A 26,521-nucleotide genomic window follows, 5' to 3' on the forward strand; every position below is an offset into this window, starting at 1 on the left:
GTAGCAAAATAGAGTCAGTAGAATAGTAAAATATTGTAAGATTATATTAACATTTGTAATTATTTCCTCCAAAAATGTGTGTACTGACTTTGATGTTTTCATCATACAGAGTTTTCAAAGGCACTGATCCTGGAGTTACAATATAACAAATAGTGAATCTTTTCTTACTTTCTTCCTTTCTTTAGCAAAATAAACTTTTAATTACTTGATAAGCCATAAATCATTTTATGCTTAAATCCATGTGAGCATGTAATAGAGAATGTTTGAAAAACAAATGCCCCACTCATACTTCATACCTAGTAAGATGATTTCCTAGAATATTAGTCATGTCTGACCTCCCTTCCTGGGTGAGCAGAGGTCTGGCTGGGTTCAGACGCCTGCATGGGGTACAAAAGATCCCCAGCTATGGAACTGAAGAATGGTCTCCCATGAGGCCGAGGGAGCAAGAAAAAAAGAACCAGATCCAAACAAAGGGAGGCAAGACAAAGGAAACATCAATAGCTGGAGAGCAGACAGCAGTGAGACCCTCAAGGCAGGCGGGAGCCCAACTTAAATGAAACTCCATTCTACAACCAGCAGCCAGAAACTGACCCCAATTTATCCTCTACCACTTAAAATTCTCCAATGGTTCCCCATCACATTCGAAATAAAATCATCTTTCCGGGGCTACTAAAGGCCTACATCAATCATTCTCAGCCTAGGCTGCTTATCCAAATCACCTAAGGAGCTATCAGAAATACCTAAGTGACACCCAGTTTAATTAAATCAGAGTCTCTGGGGGGTGGGCCTCAGCATTGTTTCAGCGTTTTCTAAGTATACTTTCAGATTAGAGGACCACTGCTTCACATGGCCGGCCCTCCATCTTCTCTGATTTTATCTGCGGCCAGTATCTTCTAAGGTCATTACACTGCAGCCTCACAGACTCTGCTTTCTCCAACCCACAAACAGGTTTGCTTGAAAAGCTCTTCCCCTTTCCCACTCCCCAGCCCTCCACTGATCATCTTCACATCATTGGTTCTGTCTCATCATTTAGGTCTCTACCCAACCAACATCTCTTTGGAGGGACCACCTATCCCTGACATTGGTAGTTCTCAAAATATGATCCCCAGAGCAGCAGTAGCATCTGAAAACTTATTCTCTGGGGCTCACATCAGGCTCTACTTAATCAAAAACTCAGGATGAGGCCCAAAATCTGTTTTAATAAGTCCTTCAGTTGATTCTGATGCACATTGAAATTTGAGATGCACTATTTTGACATATGTGTGTGTTTATCTGAATACCTCCACTCCTCTCATTACCTGATTTTATCTTCTTCATAGAAACCATCGGAAATTCTTAATTGTTTTTTAAATTATCTGTCTCTTCCCTTCTAAAATATAAGCTCCAAAAAACTCTTACTTTCACCCCATTTGCTCAGTGCTTAGAACAGAATCTAACACGAAGTTAAGTACTCCATAAATATTTATTGAATAAATGAACCCAGAAACCAATCTAGTCCTTTTCTTCTCCAGAAATCCTAAGGGTTGGTTTTACATTTTGTTTCCTCCAGAGACAGGGTCCCTGAGCAAGAAGTACACAGAGGTCTACAGCAGGGTGTCTCAGAAAATGATGTCAGAACCCAAGCAAATGACCACGTACCAGCCAACTCTGGCTTCTTCAGAAAGGAGGCTTTTAAAATGATGAACTTGCTTGGCTCATAGGAACTCAAAGTGATTGCCACCTGTGACTCATGCACAGCAAAAGGCCTCATTAAATCACAGGTAACCTGCCAAAGCATTTTTCCAATAAATGAATCTGCAAGGAACAGCACTCAAGAGAGCTGTCACTTGCATCAGAGGCCAAGATAATCCCACTCCCAAAAGACAGTCTTCCTTGACTGGTGACTTTGGAAATGGTGGCTATGTATCCCTTCACACATCTTCCCACACTCCACTCACACCCTTCCCAATCAATGAAAAATATCATTGTTTTGATTTAAATTTCTTTCAATTACTGTGAGGGCCTTTGCTAATCTCTACTTGCAATTTGTAACTTCTTTTTCAGTGAATGGCTGTTCTCAGAGTTTTCTTTTAGGCTGTTTGCCATGCTCCAGTTGATTGGTGATTGTATTTACTTTTCACTGTCATTTGTTCTGTCATTATTTTTCCCAGTTGTGTTTCACTCTTGACTTTGTTTTGATGAGTCCTCCCTCAGTCAGAAGTTAAAATTTTATTTATTCACAACTATCAATCTTTTACTTTAGAGTTTATGATTTTTTGTGTCAATAAATATAAAAGCCTCCTCCACTCCAAATATACAAAAAAAATATTCACCAGTATCACCCACCAATAACTCTTTGGTTCTTTTTTTCCCCAGGGCCAGAGCTTTGATCCTTCTAGAGTTTGGTCATCATTACTGCCAACAACAATAACTATCGTAACATAATAACATATTGTGCTTCACATTTTAAGTACTTTAAATGTATTCGCTCATTTTAATCCAGATGAGAATACTGAGGTACCAAGAGATGAAACTTGCTCAAGATCCCATGACTAGCACTTGGCAGAGCCACACTCTGGTACAGAAGCTCTGAGAATCCTAAACCTCCACTTCTATGTTATCCAGTCTCACAAAACACCTCAGCACCACATAAAAAAAAATAAAGGTATTGTGTCCACCTACAACTTAAAAATAAATGTTTAAAAACCACTATGGACAATATAGAAAATGCAGCAGATCATTTGCACTATTAACATCTAAAAGCTGTATATATTTTATTGGCACATTATGCATTTCTAATTCTGTATTTCTAAACTGAAACCTGAATAAAGATGTCCTCAAGCCCACCTTCCTCTTCCATCCCCCAAAATATGTACCTCAGAACTCAATTATAATGCTTTTGGCTATAATAACTAATAAGAACTATGAGGGTCTAGCACAAGGTAACTCAAAACTTGGTATCTCCTTTAACTTACCTACTTTCCTTCACATCTTTTAAGTTCAAAATCCCAACATGAGCTTCTGTAATTTCCAAACATACCCTGATCTGATATGCGTATGCTACAAACCCATGCTGAATAATTTGATCTATACAATAAAGTCAAAATTTACTTTTCAGGATGTAGCATTGGGGACTGAAATGTACAAAATTCTATTGTATGCATTTATGAATATTTCAAAATGAACTCCACTATTATATGTAACTACAATGAACTAAAATATAAAAGTAAATAAATTAAAAAATTATTTTTCATGATCATGTGCTGCAAATTACATTTAAAAGATTTAAACATTGTTGTAAATGTGTTAACAACAAAAGATGTCATTTTATAACTCTAGTTTTCATAGAAGAATAAGTAGAATTTAAATTTCATGAAGATAAAGACCATTTTGTTCCTTTTTTCTCTCAAAATTCCAAAACCTCAAAGATGACACAAAACAAAAACACAAACTCCAACTTCAGTAAAATGAAGAAGTGATTATAACCTAACATTTGAAGATGAAAAGCAAATTAAGGAAACATTTTAGCAGAGAGGAGAAAAGTTAAACCCATGACAAGAAGAAGGAACCCAACTTGCCCTCAGAAACACTTAGCAAATGGTGACACTGTGTATTTTGATAAAGGTACAGGGTAGTTGCTAAAACAAAATTGAGCTTAGATTTTCATCTATTGATGGGCTGAAGCTGGCTTGCACTGGGGCTTGCAAGAGCTCAATGTTAGCAGGTTTCCAGCTCTTCAGTGATCTTCCTCACACTGGTAGTCTGAAATCAACCACAGTGGGAATATTTATACTACAGGAATTGGCAACTGCTACAAATCTGAGCTTTATTTCCTCTTTTGTTTTCAGAGAGCTGGTTATCAGATATGTACAGCACACCCCTACTCCCAAATCCTAACCATCACCACCTACTAGAACTCTGAGGTTTATTCTCCAGTGATTCAAGCACAACAGTCACAAAGGAGAGCAAATGGAAGGTTTAGTTCTGAACAGGAAAATTGTGTAAAAATCTGTACATTGAGTCCTGAGTTCCTTCAACCCCAGAATATCAGCATTCAGGTTGCATCCTCCCGGCAGGAAAATAAAAATTCTTCTCTGAAGAAACTGAACTTCCCAAGAAAAATTTTTATATAAAATGACATTTTGGATGGGGCCCTCAGTGAAAAACCTACCTGATATTTCTGATTACCCTATAGTCATAACCTATCCATGCAGCTATGCAGAGTCTAAAGAATTCATTTTCCGGGGGCAGGGTTGTGGCTCAGTGATAGTGCGCTTGCCTAGCATGCATGAAGCACTGGGTTCAATTCTCAGCACCACATACAAATACATAAAATAAAGGTCCATCAACAACTAAAAAATATTCAAAAAAAAAAGAATTCTTTTTCCAGGAAGCCTTTTTCAGGAAGCCACTAGAGAATGTGCCCCACCAAAACAAAGGAATAAACCAATAAAAAAGATGACATGGAAGTAGGAAACACAGAAGTGAGGCAAAGGGCATTACCAGAGTGACAGAATACCTCAGGCCTAGAGAACACAGTGCACTCTGGGGCAGGATGCAGAGTGTTCCAAGAAGCAGAGAAAAAAATAGGAACTGGAAAATTATTTTTTGGCCATGTGGAACTCTATAACAAGGGAAATTTTACTAAACTGTTAGAAGATGTTGGAAGACTTAGACATTCAAAGAAATTTAAACAAAGGGAATAAATGGGCAATTATTACCTATAGACAAAATGACAAAAATAAGACACAAAGTGCAGTTATACAATAAATCACTCAATGGTTAAACATACCACATCATAATAATAATGACATTATAATACATAATCATAATAAAGTACTGGAAAAAAATACGTAACCAAAAATTTAGAGAATGTATACAATGTAGGGATTTTTCTGATGTTCTAGTGCTGGAGGAATTCCTGCATTATAAAAACAGAACAAAATTCTCAAAATTAGGAGAGATCTGGTCAAAATATCTTATAATTAACTATTTGAGTATCCATAATTAACTATTTGAGTATCCATCATCAGATACTACGATCTAAACCTTACAAAATTGTGAGTTATTAGACAAGAGAAGCTGTGATAAACAAGGATAAATTAGAACTGGTCTTCTGATGTTGTCTTTTGGAACAATCACACTTACTGATAAAATTTTCATAGTAGGTGTAACTCATATGACCTTGGTGTATTTCTAAATTCATTTCTAAAGAACATCATGGAAAGAAAAAACTTTTCATAGTTCTCATCATACTTTTTATTTCCTGCTTTGAAACACCAATCTAAGTGCTAGAGGTAAAACTGATTTCATAATTACAGGAGAAATTATGGTGGGGTGGCAGGTTTAGAGTATAAGATTAAGAGTCAGAAAACGGTGATAAAGAAGAAATACATCATTTTTTTCTAGAAATTTGGTAGAAAAAATAAAGTATTCAATAATAGCAGAGGTATGAGAGAATTTTCCTGATTGGGGAGATATGTGCTTATTTAAAAATCAAATGGAAAAGACACAATTAAAAAAGAAAAAAAAGATGGAGGGTGGTGTGAAAGGAAACTGAACTCTAGGAATGGAGCTGTTGAAAAACAAAAGAGGAAGGGTTTGCTTTTTGACCATGGTAAACAAAAGGAAATATGAGCAATGTTTCCTGGATGGCATTAGTTTTTCAGTGAAAAAAAACACCCATTTTCTAAGGGGGAAGTCAAGACTGAGACCTTCCAAGCACAGAAAGAATAAAAAAAAAAAAAAAAAAACTACCCTTGTGCATGAAGGGACCACCAAAGGCATTCAATGAACCAGCAGAGGGCTAATTGAACCAAGAATCACCTTGGCAGATTCCCCAGTTCCATCCTCAAAAGCTTTTAGGATAGTAGGTCCTGGATGAAACTGGGAAGTCCATTTTTAACAGACTCCCCAGGGAATTGCTATGAGTAGCTGAGTCTGGAGGCCAATGTATAAGGATTTTCAAGGTAAAAATAAAAAAAAATTCCAATCAGTGTAAAAGCATCAGTGAAGGCAAAATGTAATTGGTAATGGTCCATATCTATTCATTTTTATTTTCTTCAACATGGAGGAAAGAAATAGACAAAATAGAATAGGAAAAGCTAATCCACAAAATAACTGGTAATGAAGTGATATTGAGTAGCTGACCAAATCTTACCTTTTGGTTCCATAAAATAAAAGAATAAAACCAAAATACAAAACCTCATTTTTCATTCTTTTTAACTCAGTCCATTTTCAAACCAAAGAAGTTCCCTTCAATGATAAAATTGTTACCTCAGTTCTATGGGCATGGGTGTTCCAGGTCAGTACTTAGTCTGAATAAAAGGAAAACAAGTAATCTGGTTCCATTCTTTGGGTATTTTACTAGTGGATTTCTAGGTCTGCATTCTTAAGTAATTTAAAAATAAGATACCTAAACATTGATATATTCAAGTCTAGTTTAAAATCTCAGCCTTTGCAATTCCTATAGACTTTCAATAAGACATGGATATCTTATAACTTCAGAAAGTGATTACTCACTACAGAGATGTAATTTTTTTTAAAGTTAAAAGCTCACATCAGCAAATCTCTGTATCAGAGATCAACAGAGAGAAAAGACAAATAAAAATCAACTACTTTCTTGGAACATAGTTTAAATGATGCTTGTCTGATCTTAAACACCATTTCTAAAACACTTGATTAAAGCTACATAATTCAGTCAAAACAGAAATTACAGTATTTAAAAGTAACTTTATTAAAAAAAATGAAACTGACAATACAATTAAATACAATGGAAAGGACAGAATGCTTGTGTCATATAGCGTGGCCAAAATGGCCTTTTGTCACTGAAACAACAACACTGTTTCCTCACCCAAGTATAGCCTTCTTTTAAGCCCAGAAAGTGAAGAAATGCACACATAATCAATTTAAACAAATTACAGAGGCAGCTGATCCACAGCTTTATAAAATAATCTGTCACAGTGCAGTATTCTGGGAAGCAGCCAGATGTTTTTGGGTCTTAATGAAAAATGCCAGATAAGTGGCTTTACTTCAAAACACAGAAATTGGCCTGATTAAATCAACGAATTTCTATCAGATTTTATATCATCTGGAAAGGAAAGTCTAGCCTTCTTCTGAAAGCTGAAAGTCATCCTTCCTTTAATCAAGAATTTCTTCACTGCAAGTTATGACATTTTAGTCAATTTAAATCATTAAAGCGTCAGTTACTACACATCATTTGTTTTCTGAGTAACATGCCTAGATTCTTTTTACTTATTTTCATTAAGCATGAAAAAAAACCTATAAATCACATCCAAAATTGTATCACAAAACCATTCTTGACATTTGGAACTATATCTCCTTAGAAGTTTTAGCTCATTTTTAGAATGGAAAACTGTGTCATTTATACATATATTGATATATTGATAAAATATATATATAATATATATATATATATATGGAGAATCTGTATTTTTTATTTTCTGGTCTTTTGGGGGGTTCTCATAAATTTTTTTCTTTTTTGCTGGTGAACTATAATTATATGTATAGTAGGATTTGTTATTACATATGTATACATGCACACATATAACAGTATAATTTAGACAATTTCATTACCTACTACCTCCTTTTTTCCTCCCCGTTTCCTCACCTGGTTCCCTTCCTTTACTCTACTAGTCTCCTTTCTATTTTCATGAGATCCCCTTCCTGTCTATTTTTTTCTTTTTTCTCTCTATCTTCCACATAAGAATGAAAACATACAACCCTTGACTTTCTGAGTTTGGCTTATTTCACTTAACATAATGTTCTCAGTTCCATCTATTTCTTGCAAATGACATAATTTCATTATTCTTTATGGCAAATGAAACTCCATTATGTGTGTGTGTGTGTATCACAATTTCTTTATTCATTCATCCACTGATGAATACCTAGACTGGTTCTAGAATTTGGCTGCTGTGAATTGTGCTGCTATAAACATGGTTATGCATGTATCACTCTAGTGTGTTGACTTTAATTATTGAGGATAAATACCAATGAGTGGTATAGCTGAGTTATATGGTGGCTCCATTCCTAGTCTTTTTTTTTTTTTTTTTGTACTGGGGATTGAACCCAGAGGGACTTAATCACTGAGTAACATCCTTACCCCACCCCCGCCTTTTTATTTTTTATTTTGAGATAGGGTCTCAAAAATTGCTGAGACTAGCTTTGAACTTGGGATTTTCCTGCCTCAGCCTCTCAATTCCTGGGTTTACAGGTGTGCACCACTGTGCCCAGCTCCCTTTCTATTCCTTTGAGGAACCTCCATATTGATTTCCATAGTGGTTGTACTAATTTATAATCCCAGTGTAAAAGTATTCTTTTTTCTCCACATCTTCTCCAGCATTTATTATTGTTTGCATTCTTAATGGCTGCTGTTCTGAATGAAGTAAATCTCAGTGTTGTTTTGATTTGCACTTCCATAATTGCTAAAGATAATGAGCATTTTTTCCTATATTTGTTGGCCTTCTTTTGAGAAGCGTTTAGTTCATTTCCTCATTTATTGATGCAACTATTTGGGGTTTTAGTGTTACATTTTTTGAGTTCTTTATATATTCTGGATATTAATCCTCTGTTGGACAATTACCCAGTAATGATTTTCTCCCATTCTGCAAGTTCTCTCTTCAAGCTATTAATTGTTTCCTTTGCTGTGCCATTCCATTTATTAATTCTTGGTATTATTTAGTGAGCCTCAGGAGTCCTACTGAGGAAATCGTCGTCTATACCTATACATTGGAATGTTGACCCTACATTTTTCTCTAGCATTTGCAGTGTTTCTGACCTAATTCCTAAGTCTTTTGTTACTATAGCTCTTAGTATAACTTGAACTCAGCTACTGCCATGCCTCCAATATTGGTTATTTGACTATTCTTGGTCTTTTTTATTTTTCCAAATGAATATTAGAACAAGAAGCTGCATTTGTCAAAAAAAATTTCAAAGAATAAATTCTGGAGAAAGGTAAGAAAATATGCTTTTGCTTTTACAGTGAAGAAACACAAACTTTAAGGCAGTGGTACTCAAATCTGGTTACAGATTACAAATCTCTACCAGAGCTGATGCCAAAGCATTGAAATGTAGGGTTCATTTGTTTTTTATTTTATTTTGTTAAGCTACTTAGATGATTCCAATGCTATCAGGTTTGTGAATATGACCTAGAGCACAGACTCTCAAGTTTGGCTGCATAATGGAATCCTCTGGGATTATGGAGCTATTAATGTTAAGAATACTAATGCTTTGGTTCTGTTATGGGCTGAATTGTATCCCCCTGAAAAAAAAATTGCATGTTGAATTCCCAATTGCCAGTACCTCAAAATGTGACCATATTTGAAGATGAGTTTTTTAAGAAGGTAAAATGAAGTCCTTAGAGTGGGCCCTACTCCAGTATGACTGGTGTTCTTATTTAAAAAAAAAAAAAAAAAAAAAAAAGCATAAAAAAGACTAAAGGTACAGTGGGAAAAAGGAAAAGTAAGTCATTACCCTAAGTAGAAACTTAGATAATATTTCTTTCTTTATCTGGGCCTAGTAATTGGATGCAATTAGTAAATTACAATATGATTCCATTATACCCTAAGAAGAACATGTAAAGCCACAGAGAGAATTCACCTCATCTATATTATTAGGAATTCTAAACCTTTGAGGGGAATTATTACCTAAGTACTTCCAATGCTTTCATTTGAATACGCATTGCACAGAAGTAATAAAAAATAAAATTTTTCTATAATTCTAGTTTAACAACAACCAAAAAAAAAAAAAAAAAAAAAAAACTAGGACACATGTACACAGGAAAGACTATGTGAACAAACAGGCAAGAAAAGATAGCTACCTGAAAGTCAAGAAAAGAAGCATCAGAAAAAACAACCTACCAATAACACCTTGATCTGGCGCTTCGGCCTTCAGAATCATGACAAAATAAATTCCTGTTGTTTAAGCCAACCAGGCTGCAATTCTTTGTTATAGCAGCTTGAGTGAACTAATACAGATCCCATCTTCAGGATCCTGATTTTGTAAGCACAGATGCAGCCCTGGATCAGGGCTTTTAAAATATTCCCTGGATACTTCAGGATTAAAAGTCACTGCTTTAGATATCCTCAAGTCTGCTTTCACCAATTTTCTGCTTGATGATAACATAAGAGAACACCTACTTCCACATGGTAAAATCTCTCTACTAAAGTTATTAAATGAATGTAGCCAAGAAATTGAATATAAAAAGTTTTTAATTTTGTGAGGACTTTATTCCACTCCAGTTAAGAACTCCTACAGGAGATGTTGCCACTGAAGGTTTATGTGTTTTTTCTTATGGTGCTGATACATTTGTTTCATGTACTTCCCAATTCCCAAATACATGAATAGTATTATCCCTATCATTTGTATTCACAAATAACACAGATGTTCTTATTTCTATTTCATTATCTTTTTACTCTTAATACTACCAAATTTGGATCTCTACTTAAGACTGATGTAAACTGTACATAATTATTTCAAAATATGTATTTTAACAAATTCAGTGTTAATTTAAAACAGAGCAGCTATACACTTTCTTTCCCCATCAGAGTGGCCTAGTGGCTTAAGAATCACAAGCCTCAGATCTAACCAGCCCTGCCACTAAATGACTATGTGACCTTCAAGAAGTTGTATGATCTCTCCAAGCTTCTAGGTATTCCCCTTAAAAGGGCCAAGTTGTGTTTCCTTGGCTCTTTCCCCATTATTTGTTGGTGGGAGATGGAAATAAGTGGAGACTTGGGTCCAAATAAGTGCAAGCAGTTGGATACCCCTTGCATAGCTTAGATATTGAAAGACAAATGAATGTCTATTTTGTCAAAAACACTCTGAGAACACTATGTTACAGCAGAAAAGATGTACCATATTCTAGCCATTGTATGAGAAGAATTTGAAGAGATAAAACGTGTAAGATAAAAGATCACTTAAAAGATTAGGGGTTTGGGCTTGGATTATCAAATGGCAATGGAAGTGGACTTGGGAGGTAGGTAAAGGTACACTTTGGAAGTACAATCAATACAAACTGATGGTATGCTGAATGTAAGAGGAAGTGTCAAAGATGGCTCCCAAAGTTCTAAAAAGATAAAGGCATTGTTTACTCCTGAAGACAGCAAAAGAAGTATCAATCTAGAGGAAGTTCAAGAAATCTAAACATGTAAAACTTGAGATATCTGTGAGACATAAATGTGGTAACTGCTGAAATGAAAGTTTGAGTCTGTATTCCAAACAAGTCATTGCCACAGTTTGGAAGTAACTTCTGTATTTATATCCAGTCTTTGGATCTTGCTAGACCAATCCCAAGTACAAAGCACAAAGGCAGTGCAGTCACCAAGCATTATCTAAAATATTTAAGAAAAGTATGGGGCCCCATGCTAGTTATTCCTCTACATGGGAAAGATCATAATTCTTTTGATTTTTTTCTGTGTTTGTACTGGGATGTATTCTAGGAGCTTTCTGTCACTGAGCTATACTTCCATCCCTTTTAGTTTGAGACAGGGTCTCACTAAGTTGTGAGGCTGGTCTCAAACTGGTGATCCTCCTGTCTTAGCCTCATGAATCTCTGGGATATAGGTGTGCATTGCTATGTTTGGCTTTGATCTTTCCCTTAGTTTTATTTTATAGTCTTTTCTCTTTGGGATTAATTGACTAGGTTCTTTAATCCTTTTGTAAAACATCTGATTAGTTTCTCTTTAAATCTTTCTTATAACTGTGTGATGTTTCTGTTTGTTTTAAAATTATATGCTTCTCATAATAGCTTCAAAAAATAAAACTCTTAGGAACACATTTAAGCAAAAAGTTGAAAGATCTGTACAATGAAAACTATAAAATGTTGATGAAAGAAATTGAAGAAGATACAAATAAATAGAAAGATATCCATGTTCCTGGACTGGAAGAATTAATGTTGTTAAAAAATGATCTTGTTATTCAAAGTAATCTACAAATTCACTGCAATACCTAGCAAAATTCTAATAACATTTTTTCACAGAAATAGAAAAAAATCCTAAAATTCATGCAGAATCCTAAGGGACCAAAATAGCCAAGACAATCTTGAAAAAGAACAAAGTTGGAGGTCTCCCATTACCTGATTTCAAAACATTCAATTGGTTGAGATGCATTAGAGTTGAGTGTGTTGAACCAAAATGCTCTAACATTAAGATAGTGTGGTAATGGCACAATGAAGGATACATAAACCAATAGGACAAAATAAAGAGCCCAGATATAAATCCGTGAATTCACATTAGACAAATCTTTGACAGGGGTGACAAGAACACACAAATGAGAAAGGATAGTCTCTTCAATAATTTATGTTGAGAAAATTGGATATCTACATACAGAAGAATTAAATTGAACCTTTATCTTCACCAAATACTAAAAACAACCCAAATGGATTAATGACTTAAATGTAAGACCTGAATCTATAAAATTACTGGAATAAAACAAAGGGGGAAAGATCTATAACACTTATCTGGACAATTATATTTTTCATGTGACCCCAAAAGTATAGGAACAAAAGCAAAATTTTTAAAAAATAGGATTGCATCAAACTAAAACTCTGCAAAGTAATAGAAATAATCAATAAAGAGAAAACACATAGAATGGGAGAAAATATTCACAAACCATACATCTGATAACAGTTAAAATCCAAAATACATTAAAGGACTCAGACAACTCTACAGCAGGAAAACAAATAATCTGATTTTAAAATGCACAAAAGACTTGAATGAACATTTTCCAAAAGAGGACATATAAATGGCCAACAGATACATGAAAAACTGTTCAACATCACTAATTATCAAAAAAAAAATGCAAATTAAACCCAATGAGAGACTACTCCAAGCCTGTTAGAATAACTACTTTCAAAAAGACAAAAGATAAGTATGTTAATCAGCTTTAAATTTCTTGCAACAAAATACCTGAGATAATCCATTTCAAAGGAGAAAAGGTTTATTTTGTCGTACAGTTTTGGAGGTTTCAGGTTATGATTGCTTGGCTCAGTTGCTTTGAGACAGTTGCAGCACAGTATTCCACAGTGGAAGTATGTGGCAGACAAGGCCTATTCCCCTCATGGTAGCCAGGAAGCAAAGAAAAAAGAAGAGGAGATGCCTGGGTCCTAATATCCCTCTTAAGGGCTTGCTTCCAATAACCTAACTTCCTTCCACTGGATGCCACCTCCTAAAGGCTCCACCATCTCCCAGTAGCACCTCAGGCTGAGACCTATACCTTCAACACATGGGACATTCAAGATCCAAGCTATAGCAATAAGGATTGATGGAAATATGAAGAAACCTGTTCACTGTTGGTAGGAATTTCCATTATGGAAAACAATGTGAAATTCTCTCAAAAAATTAAAAATAGAAGGACAATATGAACAAGCAATTCTACTTCTGGGTATATAGCCAAAAAAAATGAAATCATTATATCAAACATACATATCTACAATTCCATGTTAACTGCAACATTTTCACAATACCCAAAATATGGAGCCAATGTAAGTACCCATCAATGGATGAATGGAAGAAGACCCCCCCACCCAACACATGCACATACACAAAGAGAATGGAATACTACTCTGACTAGGAAAAAAAAAAAAGGAAATCCTGTCATTTGCAACCATACAGATATATCTACAGAACATATCCTTATGTCAGGTGAAATAAGCCAAGCACAGAAAGAAAAATGCTGCAGGATTTCACTGGCATGTGGAATCTGAAAAATCTAACTTGTAGAAGCACAGAGTAGAATGGTGGTTGCCAGAGATATGTTTGTCAAAGGGTGAAAATTCAGTTGGACAGGATAAATAAGTTAAAGAGATCTATTGTTCAGCCTGTAGTTAATAACATATTGTATACTTGAAAACTGCTAACAGAGTACTTCATGTTCTCACAACAAAAAATTCTAAGTATACAAGGTAAAGGATACATTAATGAGCTTGAATTAATCATACCATAACGTATACAGATATAAAAACATGCTGTGTACCATAAATATATACATTTTTTTGCCAACTATACCTTAATAAAAAAAAAAAAAAGTTGCCTCCAGAGAACAGATTTTGAACTTGTGATTCTCTTACCTAAAAGCACATCATTCAAATAGTATCAATCATAATAGTGTTTTTGAATATGAGGGGAAAAAAAGAAGCCTCCTGGTGTGGTAGCTACAGTTACGGGAAAGGTGTGTGGTTGTGGTTGTGCTGCCTTTGCAAGGTCAAAGCACAAACAGTGATCAGTTATTTCCTTCTCAGCACTAATGGACATTATCACTAAAGCCGCACATTTGTAAACTTCCATAAACTGAGTGTAGATTTGGTCATTCACTAGATATTTTATCATGTTAGATATTATTTCCTGCTCATACAACTTTAAAAAGTAGTTGAAGAAAGAACTTCCTTGGAAGACAACTTCCTGCCCATTTACAGCCAAGAAGGGAGTCTAACCCCCCCTCCCCCCGCAAAAAAAATTATTTACTGGCAAGCCATTTTTTTCTGAGACAAGACAAGGAACCATAAATATACTCCTTTTAATGTACTCATTGTTTAACTAGGGCTGCTAATATTGAATGACAATCACCATAAACTCTAATTGGTTGAGATGCATTAGAGTTGAGTATGTTGAACCAAAATGCTCTAATATTTGCCTTATGGATTTCTGGAAGCATCTCATACCATGTATTGCTATAGCTATAATCATTTTTAATCCATATTACTCTTCCAGGAAATTTATTTTAGGCTCAGAAATTTAAATACTATACCCCCCAAAAAATACATAGTAAAGAATAAAGGAAGACTTTACAAAATCATCATATAATAGAGTGTCTCACTCGAGACAATATATAAAAGAAGAGCAAACTCCAAACTGTATTACATCAAGAAACTTCCTACCAACTTCAATAAACACCTTTTTAAAAAATATTTTTTTAAGTTGTAGTTGGACACAATACATTTATTTTTATGTGGTGCTGAGAATCGAACCCAGCGCCTCGCACATACTAGGCAAGCCCTCTACCACATAGCCACAACCCCAGCCCCTCCTCAATAAATATCTTATTTTTTCTCAAGTCTTGCAGCTGCCTAGCTCCATGAACTTCCATTAGCTCTCAATTACCCCTGATGATAATGGACTAGAACAAATAGCCAATTCACCAATTACTCTCATTTTGCTTAAATATCACAAATTTTCCTCAACTGCCTCTCTGAATACGTGCAATGAATCTATTAGTCTTTTTCTTTTCTTTACTATCAGCTATGGAGGGAATTAATACATAGAAATGATACAAAGATCAGAGGAAAGCAGAGAGAAAACAAGGAGTAAAAGAGGGTAACAAATAATTCTCCAACTGGATAATTAGATACTGAATAATTAAGAATCACCCAGAAAATGGTGTCCACCCCATTCACTGAAATTTTAGTTCTCTTTCCATATCCTTAAGTCTAAGTCAAACCTTTTTAAAAGGCTCCAGAAACTACCCCACTCATGTTTTTTTGTTTCTAGGGGCAGATACTTTAAAATATTTTCATCATTAAGTTCTCACTTTTTATAGATTGATCCTAAACCTCACTACTATGGCTTGAATATGAGGTGTGCCCAAAAAGTTCCTGTGTTAGTCTAGGAATATTCAGAGGTGAAATATTCATAGGTGAAATGATCAGATTGTGAGAATGGTAACCTAATGAGTTTGAGTGGACAAAGTAGGTGATAACTATAGGGAGGTGTGTCATGGTTGGAGAAGGTGGGTCATGGGGGACATATTCTAGAAGGGTTCACCTTCCCTGTAATCTCATCCCCCTCTCTCTGCTCCCTGGCTATCTTGAGATGAGCAGTTTTCCTCTGCCACCACATTTCCAACATGATGTTCTGCCTCACTTGGAGCCCAGAGCAATGGAGTTGGCCAACCATGGGCTGAAATTCAGAAACCATGAGCCAAAATGAACTTTTCCTCCTCTAAGCTGTTCTTTTCAGATATTTTGGTCATAGCAACAAAAAACTAACACAGAAATTGGTACCAGGAATGCTGTTCTTGCTGTGACTGCCCTGACCAAGTGGTTCAGAAGCTTTAGGAACTGACTGGGAGGAGTTTGTAAAAGTTTGGACATACAGGATAGAATGATGGAAGCAAAATTTCATGGGTGTTTCTAGTGGGAGTTCAGAAGACCAGTATGCCAATGGTATGTATACAATAAAGACTGTGCTAATGGTTTCAGATGGAAATGAGAATTCTGTTGGGAAATTGGACTAGAGGTTATTCATGTTACATTCTGGCACAAAGAACTTAAATTCAGCCTTACACAAAGTCCCCATGTCTTGAGACTTTGTGTAGGTTGAATTTAAAATAGCATTCAGGCAGTGGTAGGAATTTTGCTAGCAGCTTATAGCCAGGCTTATTGTAAGAATCAGGAGCAGAAAGCAGAGCTGAAGGATTTTAAACTTGGAATTTGGCCAGAAAAGTACATCTAAGATGGAGGCAAAAGAAGATATGGTTGTTGAAGAGACAACCACCACTAAAGAGAAGCTAAGTACTTTGCATAGAGACAATAGGAAAGATAGTTTAAGGGCATCTCAAGAATTTGCAAGGTCACACTCATTAGAGGCTTAGGGGTGTAGAAGGGAAAACTTCTTTAAGAATACATGGGGGGCGGGATTCTGCTCACATAGCAGAGCCTCGGAAGTTGTTTCACTATGCTCAGCCACCCAGGTACTCAAAAACTGCTACAACCGTGGTCCCAGGTGGGCCAGCTACTACACAAGCTGGCAACAAACCTTAGCATTGTACATAGGGTATTCATTTTGCAGGAATGCAAGATGTGAGAGTTAGAGGATCATGAAGGCTTCTAACAAGATTTCAAAGGAATGCCCGGGAGGCCAAGCAAAGTGTAACAGGGTCAGGATCTCTGTGGGTTGCGCTGATAAGGCAATGTATGGTGGTGAATTCAAAGCTGGACTAGAGATCCTAGGAATTAAGAGGTGTCAGGAATGTGGACTGTCTGCTGAGGACAGCTGCAGAAAGAGACAGACTAAGAGAGAGGCCATGAGCACTATAAACAACAAGACCAAAGGAGTGGGACTGCCTGAGTTCTATGGAGAGCCTATCTCACTGCCATATATCCTAGATTCCAGATGTGGAACTATAGAACTTGTTTGCCCAATCAGGTTTAGTTCTTGTTTTGGTCCCATCCCTTTTTTCCATTCCTATATTCCTCCCTTTTGGATTAGGAATGTTTACTCTATGCCATTATATATTGGATGTATGTAACTTGCTTTTGATTTTTACAGGGGCTCACAGCCAAGAATTTGTCTTGAGTCTCAGAGGAGACTTTAGAGTTGAACTCTGGGGCACTGCTAGAACTGCTAAGACTATAAGGTTCTTAAATATGGACTAAATGCTTTCTGCATTGTGGGATGGACATGAACTTTGGGGGACCAGGAGCAAAATACTATGGTTTGATATGAGGTATCTTCTCAAAGCTCCTATGCTAATGTAGAAATCTTCAGAGGTGAAATGGTTGGATTAAGAGAGTTGTAACATAATCATTTTGAATGGACTAACTTATTAGTAACTGTAGGCAGGGTGGGAGTGGCTGGAGGAGGTAGGCCTTTGTGGGCATGCCCTAGAAGGGTTCACCTTCCTTATAGCCACTTCACCTCTCTCTTTCTCTGCTTCCTGATCACCATGCGCTGAGCAGGTGATCTGACACTACCCTTGACCTCATCTTGGGCCCAGAGCAATGAAGTTGGCTGAACCAACATGGACTGAACCTTTGCAACCATGAACCTTTTGCTCCTCTAATTTGTTTTTAGTCGTAGTGATGAAAAGCTGACTAACATATTCACCAAAGGAAGAGAAGGAGAAAACAAAACCATAAGACCTGAGTGAATTAGGATATCTCCCTATTTGATGATATCTTCCTTCCCTTAAAATGCTGACAGTGAAATACTGAAAATGTTCTTCTGTTTCTTCACCATCCTGAACCCCATCTCCCAAACCTCACTTTAATATTAACTGGAAGCAACAGCCCATGTCTCAATCACCTTTGAAACTTCACTATACCAAGGATAATGTCTTGCTCAAGCAGGATGCTAAGGATTAGCTTTTGAAATGAACTAACTTGAAAACACTTTTCTATACACAGGCAAGAAAATTGAGTTATCAAGAAAGCATAGGTTCTTAGAAATGGGGAATAACTGTGTGCCATGATTACAATGTGTCTGCCAAAATTCCAAGTGTTGGAAACTTGGTCCTCAGACATATGTTAATGGTATTAGGAGGTGGGGCCTCCAAGAGGCAATCAGGATTAGATAAGGTCATGAAGGTGGGACCTCACATTCTGGCATTAGTGGCTTTATAGGAAGATAAAGAGGTCCAAATTCTGCCCCATGTGATACACTCTGCCATGTTATGATGAAGCAAAAAGTTACTCACTAGATGCTGATACCATATTCTTATACTTCCCAGCTTCCAGAACCATGAGATAAAGAAATTTCTATTGTTTGGTGGGGGGGGTTTGTTTGTTTGTTTGGTTTGGTTTTTTGTTGGTGGTGGTGTATTGTTTTGGTTTTTGTACCAGGGAATGAACCTAGGGGCACTTGATCATTGAGCCACATTCCCAGCCCTATTTTATATTTTATTTAGAGACAGAGTCTAACTGAGTTGCTTAGCACCTTGCCATTGCTGAGGCTGGCTTTGAACTCGTGATCCTCCTATCTCAGCCTCCTGAGCTGCTAGGATTATTGGTGTGCACCACCATGCCTGGCTAAGAAACTTCTATTCTTTATAAATTATCTAGTCCCAGGTATTTTGTGATAGCAACAGGAAACAAACTAAAGATATTATCCACTGTTTTATAAAAGACAGATTTTAGCTTGGCAATTCATAAACCATCACAAGCTGAAAAAATTCCCAAACTTCTAGTATAACCTCATTCCAGAAAAGCAAGGCACTGAAACTGGCCATACTCTGTGAGATGGCAGCTCTACAGAATGGTTATCAGAGGGCCCTGCAACCAACATGAATAATAATGGCCCAAGACAAAAAGTGTAAGTAGGATAACAGAAGCCTAAAAGAGGAAAACTGGTGATTCTAAGGATACATGAGTAAAGTGCATAAAATGACCATAACCCTCCAGTTTCAACAACTTCCTCTCTAACACATTTAGCCTTTCCATTTCCCCTTTCAGATTCAACCAATCTGTGTAGTAATGAAAACATTCAAAATAATTTTTTCATAATACTTTATACTTCACATTGAATTTAATCCTGGGAATACAGAAATAAAGATGACTTGGTTACTTGGTTGGTGGAAGGCAAGAGGTCTTTCCAAATACTCCTCATCAAATCATACACACTCAATAAGGCCCTCTCTGAACATGAGGACAGAAACTCCACCAGGACTATTTGTGAAAAAGTATTGGTAGCTTCTGCCATGAACAGGAAAAGAATGAGTGAGATGAGGATGGAGAAATGAGGACCATTCAGTGCAGACTGTCTTTTATGTTGTTGCTGCATATAGCAACAGTAGAGCCGCCTAGTAATTCTCCAGATCAATGACTTTATCCTTTAAAAAAAATTAAAACCCTGAAATATCATCAGAGTACAATATTACACAAATTAGAGCAACTACTTCAGAATGTTGCTTGAGGTGATGAAGCATGGGGAGGAGTGTAAGTTTGACTTCCACCAGATCTAAGCATGTGTATAGGGACAAAGGGAGCCCAGGCTTAGCTGCCTGCAAAAAGACACCACTTAGGTTCTGTCTTCTTTCCTTCTGAGATATCTCCCAGCCCCTTTTCCCAGTGGCCCTATTTTCATTCCATTCAGAATTAACCCATGTGAAATTTAAGAGAGTAAACTCAGAAAATGTGACTTGGCCAAACTCCTCATTTACCTTTCGTGCCATCTTCCAGCTGAGCCCTCTCTTCTGAGCCTGCTCTCCACAGCAAGGGCTCATTCAGAACACTGATACAGAATGCAACATGAATGTTGTAAAAAGTAGCTTTCTGATCCTTCAATAGACCATAGGGGAAAAAGGAGATAATCAAAGGTACAATAAACCAAATAAACTATTCCCAGACAGCAAGAACTTTGATGGCCGCTGATCTCTTTCTCCTTTATGTGGAAATTTTCATGAGTTAAAAATGTGATTAATAAAACTACAAACATCCCTTTCCCCCAAGGTGTGTCCTGGTAGGAGCAAGAGGGCTCCCCAAAAAACCATGAAAGCAGATAAACTGCTGTATTATAATTCCACCTCACCATTTGTCCTTTGTAGCTCAATAAGCCTAGCCACTGGCAGCTATAAAGTGGAAATTAGATTAATATCTGTGAACATACATCATTTTTCCTAAACTTACAAAGAAATGAAATGTATCAAAGTATAAAGCATAGTAGGAAAATGGGGTCTCGTTACACAATAAACTTTTAAGAAAAACAAGGCTGTTATTTCATTGTTTTTGACCCCTTAATTCTCACATAAAGTCATCAAATGTAAAAGAACCCAAACATCTTTCTCTCAAGATGTTTCACCAAAAAACTTGTCTGCCAAACATCTGAGGTTGAGTGCAATCAGCATTTGCATGTATTCTATTATGTGAAGAACAGATCTGCTTAAATAGTGTTTCTAATGACCAAAATTGTGTGGTTTCTTACAGCAATATAATAATTGAAAATTCTCCTTGGCTGTTTTCAAAAGCATCTATTTAAAGTGGGAGGCTGGGATATGTGGTAAGTCTTCTCTGCTAAAAAGGCCACTATCTTCTCTTACTAAAGTGTGATCTATTTTAAAGATCCCAAATGACACATATTCCACTTCAGACTACTTCAATTTTTTGTAGGTTGTCCATAATTTTTACAGGGCTTTAGAATTTATTTTGAAAGTTATATGACTAATTGTAATTTGCACAAATTACTGCACACTCTTCCATTCAGAATTATCCCATGAAAACGAGTTCCTCTTCCCTCCCACTAGACACTAGTGAGATGTCTGTGTACTACAGGAGAAACAAATGGCAGGAGAACAAACTTAGGCAATGTTTAATACAATAAATGGGTTGTTCTTAAGCATATTAGGCTTTCTTTTCTCTTTTCCTTTCCATGATACTATAACCTCAAACTGATAAAGTAGAGCAAAGATTAGATGATCCAAGTCAAAGAAAGAGAAACAAAAATAGAAGAGGCACAAGAAGAAAGACTTCTGTGTCACTTCATTTGATTCACTTCACATCCCCTCTACCTAACCTCCTGAAGCTCCTAAAAGCTGAAAAGAGAAGGGGAAGGAGTTTTTGCTGAGGATTCCAATGAGTCACTGTGAGTCACAGAACTGGGCCAGACCACCCCTGCTGGTCTACTAATAACAGAGCTGCAGTCACTGCCAAGTGAAGACGGGAGCTGTTACAGCTTGGATCTGGAATGTCCCCCGAAGTCTCATGTGTTAAAGGCTTGGTCTCTAATGCAGCAATGTCCAGAGGTAGAATATTTAAGAAATTATTGGATCATGAGGGTTCTAACCTCATCAGTGAACTAATCCATTTGATGGGTTAATAATCAGAATGGATCACTAAGGGCTGATGGAAATAAGCAGGTGAGACATGGCTGGAGCAAGTGAGACACTGGGCATACCCTTGGGAACTCTATATCTTATCCCTGTCCCCCATATAAAGCCCCCCCACACACACACTCTTTCTGCTGAATGAACTGAGCAGACTTCCTCCGCCATGCCATTCTACCATGATGTTCTGTCTCACCTCAGGTCCAAAAGCAATGGACCCTGTCAATCATAGACAGAAACCTCTGGAACTGTAAGTTCCTCCTCTAGGTTGTTTATGGCAGATATTTTGGTCACAGCAATGAAAAGCTGAATCACAGAGCTTTTCTTGCCACCAAACACAGTGAAAGAGTAGAAGTTTCTTCCTCTGCTGTTAAGGAACATGATACCTTGTCACCTAGGAAGTGGCACTTCCTTCTGGAGTGTTTATAAGACTGCTAATGTATGTGTATAGGACAAAAACTGAGATGTGGAGTGAATCCCAGAGGGCGGCCAAGTTGGAGTATGAATCTATGCTGTCTGTGAAGTTGGATTACAGCAACTACCCGGGGGTTCCAACCACAGTAACAGGACATCTGACTGGAAATTAGAGCTGCCTGATTGGACTGGTTGTCTCCAAATCACTCCAAAAGGGAAGATTGCCTATATCAAACTCAAAAATAAAGTTTCAGGAGAGCTCTTTGCCCAGGTACAGTAGAGCAATATCCTGGTATTGCTGTGGAAACAGTGACAGATTCTAGCTGCTACTTTGTAATTCAGATCCAGGAATGGTACTAGGTGAAGTGCGTTCATTGGCACTGGATTCACAGATTCGGGAGATGCCTTTGATGTTAATGTCTCCTTACAAGATCACTTCAAGTAGATAAAGCAGGAATCTTGAGATTTCTAAAGAATCTCAGGAAATGGACACTCGTCCCAAGTTGGCTTTAGGTTTCAAGGATGGACAGACCACCAAATTGAGTATCAGGAACATTACAATCAAGAAAGGAGTGGTTCTAAGCCCAGGACTGCAGGAGCTGGGGGTCTAAGCTTACTTTCTCCTCCTCCTGGAGGCAAAGTCACTATTCCGCCACCATCTTCCTCAGTTGCCATCAGTAATCATGTCACCCCACCACCCATTCCAAAATCCAACCATGAAGGTATAATTCAGATGTTCTCATGGATTTGGATTCTCCTGCACCTGTCACAACACCAGCACCAGCTTCAGTTTCAGCAAGCAATGGATTGTAGGGAGATTTTAGTACTGCATCCAGCTCTGTTCCAAACCAGGCACCACAGCCACCCAACTGGGTCCAGTTTTGAATAGCATTGACAAGACAGCAAGGACAGACTTAAAGATAAAAACGACATTGAGGGCACTAACCTGTGAGGGAGTTTAGAAACCCCTTCCCTCCCCCAAACCAAAATTAATGGACAATCTTTTTCATAGCTTTTCCATTACATTCAAGCAGATTTATGTCACTCTCCTATATCATCACTTGCTATACAGCCAAGAGAGTATCTGTTATTTCCTGGAGATTAGCAATTCAGAAGAATAGTAGATCTTACCATACTTGTGGCTGGCTATGCGGAGTTCAAAAGACCAGTATCTTTTTGAGGAGAAATGACCTCTAATCTGTAATTTTTTTCTCCATCTTTAAAATTCTTGAACTTATTTCAGAATCATCTCATGATCCTCGTGTGCCTCTTTGTGAAACCCTATTTAACAATTTCAGGGAAGACAAAACCTTGAAACTTTCTTTTCCACTAACCCGAGACTCTAAAAATGGAAAGGCTGACCTCAGTGTTTACAAATTCAGAATTTTAATAAGGGTAAGTTTGGAGAAAGATGGATGTCCTGGGTCTCTTCTGTATAGCCTCCTTCAGGGTTGTCTTATTCAATGAACGTCTAGCGCTAGGTGCAGCTCCAACACCTTCTGTGTGTTTACACGTCTTTTCCTGTGAAAAGTTGTATTGGTGGCACCACTGCCATTGTGTTTATTGAACAGTGCAACATCTTTGAACAGTGGATGTTTCTGGAATGAAGGAAGTTCAAGGGGCTGTGCTTTCCAAGCCCTATTCTGTAGAAATGTTTAATTTCTTGAAGCTCCATCTCATTGCTACATTTGAAACACAGCGTTAATTTGTTCACCCCTTTATTTGACCTAATTTGAAGAGCTGTGTTTTTAACTTGATCCATAGAACAAAGAGGTTAAAAGCACTTGACTCTCATTCAGTATCCACATTGCCTTGCAGCCTGGGTATATGACCCCTTTCCATGAACATTTCTTTTTTAATCTATCCATCTAGCTCTACAATAGAAAGCTGATATTACATATATTTTATAAAGGAAGTTGGAGAATCACAGCTTTACTTTTGAAAGGTTTTGTTTTAGATTTTGACACCTGCCAGCTAGGGTATCTTAAAAGCTAGGGTATCTTAAAAGCAAGTTGTTCTCCCATCACTTTCCTTTTCCTCTGCCCTGCCATTCCTTTTACAATGCTATGAAGACACTTCGCCTCCTCAGATGAATGGGCACTACCTATTTTGTTTGTTAATGGGCAATTTTGAGAATTAAATAGGAGGATATAATTTCTTCCCTTAGCACCTATTTGGATATGTACATTCTGCCTGAAGGGAAATCCTTATGTTTAGTTTCAAAATATATTGTTTCTCCTGGATTTCATTCTTAACTTTTTCTAGTTTTGAGTCCATGTTTCTCATTGCCTTCCCTTCCAGCAGCTCTATTCTTACAGAGCCATGGCAGGACATTTTAAAATTCCAACAGAAAACACTAAAAAGAAAATCTGTAGAATCACTAGTGACTAACTATTGGGAACCTGTTTTCTCAATCTTCCTCCATATTGTATTCTTTGGTATTCTCAAGATGATAATATATTATGTAATGCTGAAAACTTGAAAATAAAATATAAAATTTATGTATATAAAGAATATGCTATATTGGTGCAATAATAGTAATTAAAAATATGGGAAAATTTGAGAAAAAAAAACAAAGAAAAACAGAAAGAACAAAAAAACACCAAAAGGAAAAAATATTCAAACATATTACAACAATGACTATTGATATGTTGATATATTTTTCTAGCTATACTTATTTCTACATTGCTGTGTCCAGATATATAAATAATTATTTTATATCCTGTTGTATGATTCACTATTGTAACATCTAAGTTATTAGAAACTTTTTTTTCTTTATTGGTTCTTTTTAGATATACATGATGGTAGAATCCATTTTGACATAATTATACAAGCATGAAATATACTTGTTCTAATTCAGACCCAGTACCTCTCCTTAGAAACTTTCTATAAACATGTTTATGACGCAGTTTAATCTTGGAATTAGGCAACAGTAAAGATAATGACTCATCAGTGATTTCACTAAAAAAATAAAAACAAAGTTGAAAGATACATTCCCATCATTAACATTTCATCATATCGTTCTTATAAATACTTTGCAGATTGTGGGATTTAGTGTAAATTGAAAGAGAGAGAAAGTGTGTGTGCATACTAACAGTGCTTAAAAACACTTTCAAAATAACAATCCAATTCATACATCTTCAGAGCTAAAAACTAGACCAGTAGCAACAATATTAGCATGGATTCCATTCAAAGCATCTTAAATATTTATCAAAAATGTCTCTAGCATTAGATAGTATCTATCTTCCTTCTTTAAAAATAGGTGGAATCAAGTGAGAATTTTAATATCAGTAACTGCCTGAAAGCTTCTGACAGATCTTCAAAATTAGTACTCAGTATAGGCATTTACATGTTTAATGCCACTGAGGACAGAGTTTAAGAAGTTTTGCCTTGAAAATTAAGTCATTTATGTGGAGTGATAATATAATCTAGAAGAAATTTCTTGTGTGAAGAGCTAAAGCTCATGAAGACCTTTTTGAACATTCACTCTTGGAACCCAGCTACCACACGTGGAAACAAACCACATGTAAGCACTGTGCTTAAGAGCCTCAGGAGGTCCCAGCTAAGGGTCAGCAATCACCGCTCAGCCAGATAAGACAGCTATCATGAACACCAGTCTAATCACGCCTTGAGATGATCCACCCCAGCTGTCAACCGAAACCACATGCAAGACCCCAAGGAAGAACCACCAGATGAGCAAGTCAACCCACAAAACTAGAAGATGATAATAAAATGTTATTTTAAGCCACTAAGTTTGGGGTAGCTTGTTTCATAGTAAATGGTAACCAGAACACTTCCTGTACCCCTTTTTTAAGGAAAAAAAAGAATAGGCTTAAGCTTCAGCACACAGGCCAATTGTAGCTAAAATATCAAGACTGCTTTCTAGGGCTTGTGGCATAGTTCAGTGGAAGAGCACTTACTTAGCATGAGCAAGGCCATGAGTTCTATTTCCAGTACCACAAAAAAAGAAAAAAAAGTGACTGAAAAGACTGCTTTCTTTCTTTTCATCTTGTTTCTATTTATGGTAAGTGATAGTGGGCTTTTATTTAATGATTAGAAAGGAAAACTTCAAATGAATATATTTAAATTAAAGAGACAATTTATTAAAGTATCAAGTAAATTATAATTTGAATTTGCAAGCTTATAACAAAAAAAAATGTAAGGGTGAATGGCTATGAAAGGGCAACATGGGGGAAAATTACACAAAGAGATGAAGAATAACATGGAAAGGTTCTAAGAGAATAGACTAAGATAGGGAAACCAAAAATCTCTTAGTTTGCTTAGGAGAAATAAAATGGCAACACAAAATCCCCAAACAGGTTCATTCCAGGCCTAACACATTCCATCATTCTCTATCCATATTGCCACCTATTCCTGAGTTTCCACTGTAGGACCTCACCTCTCCCACAGGGATGGTTTGGGACTCTAGAGCATTGCTGCTCTGTTACTGGAGCTACTCATATATTCTTTAGAGGTTTTTTAAAAAAATAAGCCTCCTGAAGTTTGACAAGTTATTTGCTGACATGCCGTGAATAGTAAGTACACATATGGATGAGAGGGAAAATAGGACCATACAAGG

General features: G+C 36.7%; 1 protein-coding gene and 1 pseudogene across 1 annotated transcript in view; one reads left to right on the top strand and one right to left on the bottom strand.

Annotated features, from left to right (window-relative positions):
• Plcl1 (phospholipase C like 1 (inactive)) overlaps positions 1-26,521 on the bottom strand; it is a 335,645-nt gene that overhangs the window by 198,203 nt on the left and 110,921 nt on the right. The gene's annotated exons all lie outside the window — the stretch shown is intronic.
• LOC143407181 (adaptin ear-binding coat-associated protein 1 pseudogene) lies at positions 21,993-22,827 on the top strand (annotated as a pseudogene).

This window comes from Callospermophilus lateralis, chromosome 9 (assembly GCF_048772815.1).
Source record: "Callospermophilus lateralis isolate mCalLat2 chromosome 9, mCalLat2.hap1, whole genome shotgun sequence".
NCBI lineage: Eukaryota > Metazoa > Chordata > Mammalia > Rodentia > Sciuridae > Callospermophilus > Callospermophilus lateralis.